This window comes from Erythrolamprus reginae, chromosome 11 (assembly GCF_031021105.1).
Source record: "Erythrolamprus reginae isolate rEryReg1 chromosome 11, rEryReg1.hap1, whole genome shotgun sequence".
Taxonomy (NCBI): Eukaryota; Metazoa; Chordata; class Lepidosauria; order Squamata; family Dipsadidae; genus Erythrolamprus; species Erythrolamprus reginae.
The window spans coordinates 21,082,525-21,091,861 of NC_091960.1; positions in this window are offsets into that span (position 1 = coordinate 21,082,525).

Here is a 9,337-nt window from a genome sequence, read left to right on the forward strand (position 1 = left end):
CATGTGCAAGGATGGGGGGATTGTGTGCATGCGCAGAGGCAATACTGGATGGGTGTATACAGGGGTGGACAGGAAGTGGAATGACATGGAACGCTGTTCCACTGGCAGAAATGGAGCTGCGCACACATCTGGATAATACCTTTTAGGCAAGACTACCATAAAATGAAACACACATATGTGAATGTTTTTCAACTCAGTGCTTCTCTTTCAATAGGAAAGCCAGCCTATGGGCATTGAGGTCTGCAAGGGACAGCTGCTGATAGACATCCATCTTGATGGGAATTGACACCACTTGTTCTCAGGCCTTGAGTTAAACATGACAGCCAGTCAAGGTGCCATCCCTTAGAGGAACAGCAGTTATTTCTCCTTTAAGAGGAGATGTCACTTCTGTGGAATTGGCTGCAGAGAAGAAGACAGAATCCTCCTTAGTTTATGATGGGACATCAGTGGAGGTCATGGCAAGGTCGCTCTGCTTACTTCTGGCTTGTGAAAAATGTCTTATCACAGAAGGTGATAAGATGCTATTGGCTGGTTGCTAGATGGCTAAATTGATCTGAGCTGGGCACCATTTTTCTGAATTTCTAAAAACCCTCCTTAATCATACGGAAGGTCAGAAAATGAAAACTATAAAAGGCAAGAGGTTGGTAGTTATTTTAAGGCTGGGGAATATGGGCTGATTTTCTTTAAATTCTGAAATGTCTATTCTGAGTTTACAGTTTACCTGAGTTTACAGGTTTGTCTTCTCTCTCAAAATGGTGAGAAACCACATTCTGTTTTCAGAAATGATGACTTAAGTAGGGATGAAAGCAACCATGGGATGACTTAGATAAGGGGTGTCAAACTTGTGTCATCACAGCATCATTACATGACATACCATGACTTATTTCCCCCTTCATTAAACTGGGCATGGGTGTGGCCAGCACATGATGCTTCCAGCCTGTTGGCCACAAGTTTGATACCCCTGCCTTAGATAGTGCTGGAGAAACAGGTTGTGACCTATTCCAATTATGTCTACATCATTTAATACCAATGTATGACATGTTTCTCTTCAAATGTGAATGGTACTTTCTAGCGAACTAACTGTTCTATTTCAGTTCCAAAGCAGGGATTTAAGCAGGGAAATTTCCCAATCAACTGTAGGTTTGCCTTCAGCCCAACATTAATTTTTAAATAAAGCCTTTACTCTATGCCTGTTCAGTTTTAGAGATGTTCTTTTGAGAAGGTTCTAAAGAACTTGAACCAGCAAACCTACAAACAGGAGGAGGAACCTAGCTTCCTGCCTTGTCTTCTATCTGGCAATAGTCATTATTATTCTCATATGTGCTGTGTATTCTGTCCTAACAACCAGGACCACCATCAGGAATTTTGGGGCCCCATACAGCCTAAGTGTCTCCCCCCCCCCCCGCCATTTTAAAACTATTTTAAGTCGCCGAGCCACTCCATCCCCCGGGGATAATTTCCCGCTTCACGCCAAGCGAGGCGGTCCCATAGGCCAGTGTTTCCCAACCTTGGCAACATGAAGATATCTGGACTTCAACTCCCAGAATTCCCCAGCCAGCGAACACTGGCTGGGGAATTCTGGGAGTTGAAGTCCAGATATCTTCAAGTTGTCAAGGTTGGAAAACACTGCCATAGGCTATTTCAGGAACTGGGTTAAGCCGATTGTGTGGACTCATCCAGGAGAAAGAAAGAAGCGGGAGCGGCGAGGGAAAGAAAGAGCCTCCTGGCATCGGTCAGGAGGAGCATGGCTTATTTACGGCTCCTTGGCACTTCTCCCTTCTTGGAAGAGGCCTTGTTTTCTAGCTTTCTAGCGAGGGGAGAGGGGAGGGGGATCCCATACCTGGCAGCCACTGGCGAGGAGCTGGAAAGGATGAGGGGAGAGAAAAAGCAGGGTACCAGCAGTCGGGCAGGTGTCTTGAGGGGGCACTCCCATCTGGAAGGAAGGGAAGAAAGGCGAGGGCGAGCTATGAAGGAAGGAAGGAAGGAAGGAGGAGGGAAGGAAGGAAGGAAGGAAGGAAGGAAGGAATGGTAAAAGGGGCGATCAAGAGAGGAATGGGTGAATGAATGGACGGAGGGTGGGAAGGAAGGAAGGAAAGAGGGAAGGGACAGGAACAGAGGAAGGGTGCAAAGGAAGCAAGGAAAGGTGTGAAACAGGAGAGTAAGAGAGGAAGGAGTGAAAGAAAAGAGTGAGGGAGGAAAGAAGGGAGGAAGGAGAAGGAAAGCAAGAAATGGAGGGAGGGAAGGAAAGAAAGAAAGAAAGAAAGAAAGAAAGGGGAAAGGGACAGGGACAGAGGAAGGAAGGAAGGAAACTTATGAAAGGGGAGAGTAAGAGAGGAAGGACTGAAGGAAGGGAGGGAGGGAGGGAAGAAGGTAGGAAGGAGAAAGAAAAGAAGAAATAGAGGAAGGGAAGGTAAAAGAGAGAAAGAAAAAGAGAAAGAAAGAAAGAGAATGAAAGAGAAATAAAAAGAGAGAGGGGGAATGAAAGAAATGGAAGGAGGGAAAGAAGTACTGCACAACAGAAAAATCCTATGGTGCTCTAAAACTTCCATACCAGGAGAAAACTATACCCCAACATTTGATCAGCCCTTTTAATCTGAGGCTATGCAAACAGCTCCACTCTGCAAACAATATATTTAAGCTGTGGTTTCATGCCGGCTACATGCTGGTAGTGGTAGCACTAATAGAGCCATGGGAGAGTGCATTACAGCGCAGCTGATTTCCAAAGGAAAACAGCAACTTATTCAGGACCCACAATGCATGTTTATTCCAAAAATGCCCTTTGGGCCTTCAATTCCAAGCAAACATTGTCCAGCTGGAGCTGGAGGAGCAGTTCCTCAAGGAGGACTTCAATTTTTCTTTAGATTTTTTTTCCCCTTGACCAGCTTTTGTGCAACTTAACAGGAGAGGGCGTGAAAGATGTGGGGGGGGAGAGAAAGGGAGAGGGAGTGAGAGAAGCCTGGAGCCAACTTACAAGCCCTAGTACAGTGTTTCCCAACCTTTTTTGAGCCGCAGCATATTATTCATATTTTCAAAATCCTGGGGAACACTGAAGGGGGGGGGGCACTAAAGAAAAGTTTGGACAAAAAAAATATCTCTTCCTCCATTTCGCTCTATTTCTCCCTCCCTCTTTCTCTCTCTTCCTTCCTTCCCTTCTTTCTCTCCATCCCTCTTTCTTTCTTCCTCTCTTTTTTGCTCTCTTTCTCTCTCCCTACTTCCCTCCCTCTATGTCTTTCTCTCTCCCTTGCTCTCTCTGCCTCTCTTGCTATCTCTCTTTCATTCTCTCTCTTTCTCTCTCTTTCTCTGTCTCTCTTGCTATATCTTTCTTTCTCTAACTCTCTCTGTCTCTCTTTCTCTCTCTTGCTATCTCTCTTGCTATGTCTCTCTTTCTTTCTCTCTCTGCCTCTCTTTCTCTGTCTCTTTCTCTGTCTCTCTTGCTATGTCTCTCTTTTTCTCTCTCTGTCTCTCTTGTTATGTCTCTCTCTGTCTCTGCCTCTTGCTGTCTCTTTCTCTCTCTCTCTTTCTCTGTCTCTCTTTCTCTGTCTCTCTTTCTCTGTCTTTCTCTCTCTGTCTCTCTTGCTGTCTCTTTCTCTCCCCCCTCTTTCCCTCTCTCTTTCTCCCTCTCCCGCTATCTCTCTCCCCCCTCTCTCCCTCTCTCTTTCTCCCTCTCCCTCTCTTGCTATCTCTTTCTCTCTCTTTCTCTCCCTCTCTCTCCCTCTCTTGCTATCTCTTTCTCCCCCTCTCTCCCTCTCTCTTTCTCCCTCTCTTTCTCTCCCACTCTTTCCCTCTCTCTTTCTCTCTCTCCCTCTCTTGCTATCTCTCTCCCCCCTCTCTCCCTCTCTATCTCTCTCTCCCTCTCTTGCTATCTCTTTCTCTCTCTTTCTCTCCCTCTCTTGCTATCTCTTTCTCCCCTTCTCTCCCTCTCTCTTTCTCCCTCTCCCTCTCTTTCTCTCTTTCTCTCCCCCCTCTTTCCCTCTCTCTTTCTCTCTCTCCCTCTCTTGCTATCTCTCCCTCCCCCCTCTCTCCCTCTCTTTCTCTCTCTCCCTCTCTTGCTATCTCTTTCTCTCTCTTTCTCTCCCTCCCTCTCTTGCTATCTCTTTCTCCCCCTCTCTCCCTCTCTCTTTCTCCCTCTCCCTCTCTTTCTCTCCCCCCTCTCCCCCCTCTCTCCCTCTCTCTCCCTCTCTTGCTATCTCTTTCTTCCCCCTCTCTCCCTCTCTCTTTCTCCCTCTCCCTCTCTTTCTCTCTCTCCCCCCTCTCTCCCCCTCTCTCCCTCTCTCTTTCTCTCTCTCCCTCTCTTGCTATCTCTTTCTCTCTCCTCTCTCCCTCTCTTTCTCCCTCTCCCTCTCTTTCTCTCTCTCTCCCCCCTCTCTCCCTCTCTTGCTATCTCTTTCTCTCTCTTTCTCTCCCTCTCTTGCTATCTCTTTCTCTCTCTTTCTCTCCCTCCCTCTCTTGCTATCTCCTTCTCCCCCTCTCTCCCTCTCTCTTTCTCCCTCTCCCTCTCTTTCTCTCTCTCCCCCTCTCTCCCCCTCTTTCTCCCCCTCTCTCCCTCTCTCTTTCTCCCTCTCTCTTTCTCCCTCTCCCTCTCTTTCTCTCTCTCTCCCCCCTCTCTCCCTCTTGCGACAGGTGAGGCCACGACAGGTGAGGAGACACAGGCGCTTCTGTGGCGGGGGTGGGAGGGAGGCAGGAAGGTAGCAGCTGCGGCGTCTCCCAGGCCCCCTTGTTGAAAAGGTCTCCTAGCAACCGCCTGGCCAATCGGGGTGCCGCGTGGGGGGAAAAAGGCGGGGTTTGCGCCCAACGCCACAAGCTGCGGGAGAGGGGAGGGGGCAGGTCGGTTGGAGGAATCGAGGGGGGAGGGGTGGGGAACAGCAATGGCGGAAGCGGAGTGAGGCAGCTGCGGTTGAGAAACCAACCCGAAGCTCGGCTGGCTTGTCCGGACGGAGCCCGGTCCGCCCCGCCCTTTCTTGTGCAGCAGGTGGGAAGGGCCAAAGAGGCATGTCCACTCAAAGACGCCCAACCGGGAGAGAGAAGGCGGTGGAATGTCCCACCCTCCCGGGTCTCCGGGAGCAGGTCTGGGCTTGAGCTCTGCACGCCGCGGGGGCTGACTGCGGGCCCCCCCTAATTCTTCAATTTTGCCGGGCCCGTCACGGGACTCCCAGTAGTACCGGTCTATCGGCAGCCCTGCTAACAACCAGAGGAACTTTCTGACAGTGAGAGCGATGAGCCAGTGGAACAGCTTGCCTGTGAGGGTTGGGACAGCTCCTACACTTGAGACTTTCAAAGGGAGATTGGAGGCAATTTGTCCAAAATGATTTATGGACTCCTGCTTGAGTGGGGGTTGGACTAGATGACTTATGAGGTCCCTCCCAATTCTAATAATAATCTAATCTAAACCAAGCAATCTATCTGCAGGTGACTCCTTAAGCCCAGATGAAAAAGGCACACATTTGGGCTTTGGCAGGAGAAGGTATCAGGACCTGGGACGGCAGCCTGTAAGACATTGATTCTCGGCAGCTGTAATTCCAGCAGCTGCTGATCGATGGAAGTTATAAAAGGGATGACTTGGTTTTTTTTGTGTTACTGATCCTTAACTTGGGGGCTACATAATTCTTTCTGAAGATCATGTCTGGCCTTTTAGAATAGAATTGTTCATTATGGTGTAGTTTTTGCTAGAAATTGGAAGTAAATGCGAAAAACATCGTAAATTTTGGCTACAAGACCGTGGGGTGCTGCAAATGGCCATAAATGGTTTCTGAGTGTACAAAATGCATTTATATTACTGTGGAGAGTGGTGGTAGACATCAGAACTTCTAATCTGGGACATAAATACCATTTTAGGGTCTGTCTTAACCTTGAACCATTGCTGAGTGACCAGTTATAAGTCACGGATACCTGTGGTTCAGATTGTTTAATTTAACATTTTTTAAAAAAAATTAACCTCACAATTTAAGTACCTATTTCCTACATTAGAAGCAGACATCCAAACTCACATGGCTTTTTTACTTTAACATAAAGAGACAATAGAAGATAAGTGACTTAAGTAGAACAAAGATTCTTCAGTTCTATTGCACAGATTCAATAATAATGATAATGATAATAATGACAATGACAATGAGGTGTATGGGGTACAGGGAGGGGTAGCACCTCTGGTGTAGGGGCATGTCGGTCCTTTTAGGGCAGCTCATTTAGGGCAGCTCATTTAGGGCAGCTCCCTCATCTTTGATCCCCACCTGTCATTCAGCTCTCACCTGTGCCTCCTAGTAGCTGTAGCATGTGCAGCGGCCACACCCCGGGCAACAGCTTAAACAGGCTGGCCAAATCAGGCTGAGAGTAACCAATGGGTCATTGATCTTTGGCGAGATAGGGGCTTGTCTATCCTGAGCATGTGAAGACAGATTCTGGTGGACTGAGCAGATGAAATTTATTAGATTACTGTAGGGCAACAGTCATGAAGGCGGTCTCTGCAAGTGATGAGGTACGCTAAGAGCACGGCAAGATGTGAAAGATGCCCTGGTCAACCACTAGGAGAAGGGAAACTCTGACTGCAAACCTCCACTGCCTTGTGGCTATATCCATTGGAAAAGGCTTCAGGAGTAAACCTTGAGGCAAAATCCGGAGCCGGAATCCTGGAAGCAGTTTGTGACTGTGTACAGCCACGTTCTGATCATTCCTGCAACATAGTTGGAACTAATCATGTTGGCCTTTGCTATTCCATTGGATTATTTCAGAAACAAGGAGAGGGGGGATCTGCTGCTTGGGTAACAGTCTATTCTCCCTGCTAATCTACCCAGGCTTTGTGCTCTGGGGAATACAGAGCATGATACCATGGTCTTTTGAGACCAAAGAATGCCAATACATCATCATCATCTCAGATCAATATATGTGTATACAGAATAAGAGTCCAATTTTATTCATGTTGGGTACCCCATTAAAATAAATAGGCTATAAGTATTGGATTTAATAATGGAGGAGTAACTGATCCTAGATTGCCCCATATGGATTTTGACAGTTGTTTGGATGTTTGAGGAAATCAGTGCATAGCCTAAAAGTTGAACAGTTCTCACACACTTAACAAGTTTTTGCACAGAACCAGGTGTAACACACTGTGTTTGTTGTAATAAGCAAGAATGGAGGGAAGGAGATAGAGCATTGATTATTGACATAATGCGGCAGATCAAATAAAGGAGCAGAATAAGATACAATCCAGTTTGCTACCTCCCTAAGAACCTGTGAAGAGTGTTTTTGCCTGACAAACCTGTATACAGTACTGGACATTCATAGCGTTAATAATTCATAGTGTTAACAATATTGTGAGTAGACTTTTGGCTGAGAAGCAAGTGTGTGTGACTTTATCTTATCAAGTTGGCCTCACACCCGGATTTTGTCAGGGGAAAAGACATTGTTTTGGTTTGCATTTGTGCAGTTCAACAAACATCTCATAAATAGATTCTTGTTCTTTTTGAAACCTTTGTGTTTGAGTTTTAATTTTGGGCTATTTACCCACTGGCTACAGTGTGCAAGGCAGAACAGAAGATGGACATTGTAGTCTAACTGCAGCCCCCAGTTAGGAAAGCTGCCCAGGTGTCCTTGAACATGGTTGCATTTTGTCACTGAAAAAAAGAATATGAATACATTTCATGAATAGCAAAATGTCTCTATCCCTCTGATTCAATTCAATTCAGGTGTCCTCCATGGACTGGCACAAGAGAGAATTTTTAAAAATATATAGAAAGGAAAAGGAAGGGTCGTCAATCTTCATTTTCGTAGCCACTTATCATTTTAATAGCTTCTCTGGCACATTAAGTAAAAATGCCTTTTTCACTAAATGATCCTGAGACTGTAAGAGAGCAGAGCTGTTAGGAGGGGCGAGGAAGGGGGGAGAGAGAGAGACTGGGGGGGGGGAGTTTATAGAAAAGGAAGAAGAAGAAAATGGCTGAAGTGGACATTTATTTTAGGAACCCTTTTACTTGATTTATTTATTTCATTTATTTCTTGCCACATACTTAGTAATTAAAAAAAAGAAAATAAAAACTCAAGGGAACTCGCCACAGCTAAAGACCATAAAATCCAATCAATTAATTAATTTTCTTTGATTTGGGAAACAGTAAATCTTTCTTCCTTTGCTACCAGCCATATATACACATACAGAAAAACCAGGGGCGGATTCCCATTTTTGCTGCTACTGGTGCATTGTGTGCGCAACTTCAGGTGTCCTGCGTACGTGTGCCTGCATGTCCCAGCATGATGCACAGGAAGCAAAATCCCATGAGGGGACACACACATGAGATTTTGGTGATTTTTTTGCTTCTGCGCATGCGCTGAAAAGGTGCTACCATGCATGTGCAGAAGCAAAAAAATAGCTGAAATCTCTCTCATGCATGTCCCCTCATGAGATTTTGCTTCCTCTGCATGCGCCGAAGCAAAAATACGCTGGAACATGTGCGTGCATGCACTACTGGTGCAGTATCCTTTACCGTTCTGGTAGGAACCCACTACTGACAAAAATGCACACTGCCATCTCCAAGAGATGGGCAGAAGAGGCTCCAGCTTAGGTTTTGTAAAAAGAGTCATGTTTTAGGACAGGGATGCCCAATCTTGGCAACCTTTAAGACTTGTGGACTTCAACTCCCAGAAATCCCCAGTCAGACAATTGAGACGTTGTGTCATGGTAGCAACTTTTTTGTAGGATTCTGAAGAGTAGGTTGTTATTTCAGGCCATGGGGACAGGCAGTGAGTCATATGGATGAGTTGGCTACTAATTGAAAGATGGAAGGATTTATTTGCACTTTTGTCATACAATGTAGTGATTGGTATTATCATTCCCTTCTAATTAGTTTGGATTGATTGTTGGATCCTTTTCAGTTTTTAATTTATTGTTTATTACTCAGAGCCATGTTAGCTAGATGGGTGGCCACATAAATGGTTATGAGCACATGGGCGTGATGGCTCAGCGATTAAAGACACTGAGCTTGTCAGCTGGAGGGCTCGGGTTCAAGACCTCAGCGCCATGCAATGGGATAAGTTCCTGTTCTCACGACAGCTCCTGCCAACCTAGAATTGGAAAGCATGCAAATACAAACATATAAATAGGTACCATTTTTGTGGGGAAGTAACAGCATTCTGTTTGTCTTTGGTGTATAGTCATGCTGGCTACATGACCATGGAAATTATCTTTGGTCAGCGCTGGCTCCTTCGGCCAAGAAATAGAGCAGAGCACCATGCCTTACAGTCAGACACAATGGACAGGGATACCTTTATGTTTCTTTATGAATCAATCCATCTATTAATCTATTATACCAAACAATCAATCCTACAACCTTCTATGAAACAAAATGTTAAAATA